Consider the following 3,622-nt stretch of genomic DNA (forward strand, 5'->3'; position numbering starts at 1 on the left):
TACTCTATGACGCCCAAGTACTCTGACGCCCAAGTACTCTATGACGCCCAAGTACTCTATGACGCCCAAGTACTCTATGACGCCCAAGTACTCTATGACGCCCAAGTACTCTATGACGCCCAAGTACTCTATGACGCCCAAGTACTCTATGACGCCCAAGTACTCTATGACGCCCAAGTACGCTGTGTGAGTGTGTCCGGCTTGTACGTGCGCCTACAGGCTGGCCATGTCTTAAAACCCCGGCTAACAAGAGAGGACAACTCGTACCGACATGGCGGTTTGTTGGGCCAAACTGAAGAGCCGAAAATCTATTTGATTCCGCTCGTTTTCCTATTATCTTCGGCTAACCCGATACTCCCTCCCCCAACTTGTCCGCATTCTTATTTTGTCCTCTCCTCTGTCCAAGTTGAACTTGTTCCTCCCCGCCCCTCCCCCAACCCAAGCTGCGAGTGTAGAGTTCGGCCTGCTGTATTGACGTGCAGCAGTTCCGTCAATACACGTGGCCCGCCAGCCACGGTGACGTTACTTTCATTATTTCCCACGTGAAACCGGACACCGCGCGCTATGGAAGTCTCGGCCCAAGCGATTCAATTAGCCCGTTTGCAGGAGTGAATCGGATTTCTCTGGCTGGACGCTCCGGTCTGCGCGGACGCTTTTAATGATGTTAGTTGCAGCTTCTGGCCGATTGCAGGAGGTTCAAATGGAAGGAGTTCCAGCCGTGACTCAAAGACCTGACTCACAAGACGCTGTTAGGGGGACTGTAGTAGATGTTTACAAATCTCACAGGGACTGTAGTAGATGTTTACAAATCTCACAGGGACTGTAGTAGATGTTTACAAATCTCACAGGGACTGTAGTAGATGTTTACAATTCTCACAGGGACTGTAGTAGATGTTTACAAATCTCACAGGGACTGTAGTAGATGTTTACAAATCTCACAGGGACTGTAGTAGATGTTTACAAATCTCAAAGGGACTGTAGTAGATGTTTACAAATCTCACAGGGACTGTAGTGGATGTTTACAAATCTCACAGGGACTGTAGTAGATGTTTACAAATCTCACAGGGACTGTAGTAGATGTTTACAAATCTCACAGGGACTGTAGTAGATGTTTACAATTCTCACAGGGACTGTAGTAGATGTTTACAAATCTCACAGGGACTGTAGTAGATGTTTACAAATCTCACAGGGACTGTAGTAGATGTTTACAAATCTCAAAGGGACTGTAGTAGATGTTTACAAATCTCACAGGGACTGTAGTAGATGTTTACAAATCTCACAGGGACTGTAGTAGATGTTTACAAATCTCACAGGGACTGTAGTAGATGTTTACAAATCTCAAAGGGACTGTAGTAGATGTTTACAAATCTCACAGGGACTGTAGTAGATGTTTACAAATCTCACAGGGACTGTAGTAGATGTTTACAAATCTCACAGGGACTGTAGTAGATGTTTACAAATCTCAAAGGGACTGTAGTAGATGTTTACAAATCTCAAAGGGGCGGTAGTAGATGTTTACAAATCTCACAGGGACTGTAGTAGATGTTTACAAATCTCACAGGGACTGTAGTAGATGTTTACAATTCTCACAGGGACTGTAGTAGATGTTTACAAATCTCACAGGGACTGTAGTAGATGTTTACAAATCTCACAGGGACTGTAGTAGATGTTTACAAATCTCAAAGGGACTGTAGTAGATGTTTACAAATCTCACAGGGACTGTAGTAGATGTTTACAAATCTCACAGGGACTGTAGTAGATGTTTACAAATCTCACAGGGACTGTAGTAGATGTTTACAAATCTCAAAGGGACTGTAGTAGATGTTTACAAATCTCACAGGGACTGTAGTAGATGTTTACAAATCTCACAGGGACTGTAGTAGATGTTTACAAATCTCATAGGGACTGTAGTAGATGTTTACAAATCTCACAGGGACTGTAGTGGATGTTTACAAATCTCACAGGGACTGTAGTAGATGTTTACAAATCTCAAAGGGACTGTAGTAGATGTTTACAAATCTCAAAGGGACTGTAGTAGATGTTTACAAATCTCAAAGGGACTGTAGTAATGTTTACAAATCTCAAAGGGACTGTAGTAGATGTTTACAAATCTCACAGGGACTGTAGTAGATGTTTACAAATCTCAAAGAGACTGTAGTGGATGTTTACAAATCTCAAAGGGACTGTAGTAGATGTTTACAAATCTCAAAGGGACTGTAGTAGATGTTTACAAATCTCAAAGGGACTGTAGTAATGTTTACAAATCTCAAAGGGACTGTAGTAATGTTTACAAATCTCAAAGGGACTGTAGTAGATGTTTACAAATCTCAAAGGGACTGTAGTAGATGTTTACAAATCTCAAAGGGACTGTAGTAGATGTTTACAAATCTCAAAGGGACTGTACTAATGTTTACAAATCTCAAAGGGACTGTAGTAGATGTTTACAAATCTCAAAGGGACTGTAGTAGATGTTTACAAATCTCACAGGGACTGTAGTAGATGTTTACAATTCTCACAGGGACTGTAGTAGATGTTTACAAATCTCACAGGGACTGTAGTAGATGTTTACAAATCTCAAAGGGACTGTAGTAGATGTTTACAAATCTCACAGGGACTGTAGTAGATGTTTACAAATCTCAAAGAGACTGTAGTGGATGTTTACAAATCTCAAAGGGACTGTAGTAGATGTTTACAAATCTCAAAGGGACTGTAGTAGATGTTTACAAATCTCACAGGGACTGTAGTAGATGTTTACAAATCTCAAAGAGACTGTAGTGGATGTTTACAAATCTCAAAGGGACTGTAGTAGATGTTTACAAATCTCAAAGGGACTGTAGTAATGTTTACAAATCTCAAAGGGACTGTAGTAATGTTTACAAATCTCAAAGGGACTGTAGTAATGTTTACAAATCTCAAAGGGACTGTAGTAGATGTTTACAAATCTCAAAGGGACTGTAGTAGATGTTTACAAATCTCAAAGGGACTGTAGTAGATGTTTACAAATCTCAAAGGGACTGTAGTAATGTTTACAAATCTCAAAGGGACTGTAGTAGATGTTTACAAATCTCAAAGGGACTGTAGTAGATGTTTACAAATCTCACAGGGACTGTAGTAGATGTTTACAAATCTCAAAGGGACTGTAGTAGATGTTTACAAATCTCAAAGGGACTGTAGTAGATGTTTACAAATCTCAAAGGGACTGTAGTAATGTTTACAAATCTCAAAGGGACTGTAGTAATGTTTACAAATCTCAAAGGGACTGTAGTAGATGTTTACAAATCTCAAAGGGACTGTAGTAGATGTTTACAAATCTCAAAGGGACTGTAGTAGATGTTTACAAATCTCAAAGGGACTGTAGTAATGTTTACAAATCTCAAAGGGACTGTAGTAGATGTTTACAAATCTCAAAGGGACTGTAGTAGATGTTTACAAATCTCACAGGGACTGTAGTAGATGTTTATAAATCTCACAGGGACTGTAGTAGATGTTTACAAATCTCACAGGGACTGTAGTAATGTTTACAAATCTCAAAGGGACTGTAGTAGATGTTTACAAATCTCACAGGGACTGTAGTAGATGTTTACAAATCTCACAGGGACTGTAGTAGATGTTTACAAATCTC

The sequence above is a fragment of the Physella acuta genome, unplaced genomic scaffold, assembly GCF_028476545.2.
Source record: "Physella acuta isolate Inbredline_101_S28 unplaced genomic scaffold, ASM2847654v3 ptg000196l, whole genome shotgun sequence".
NCBI lineage: Eukaryota > Metazoa > Mollusca > Gastropoda > Physidae > Physella > Physella acuta.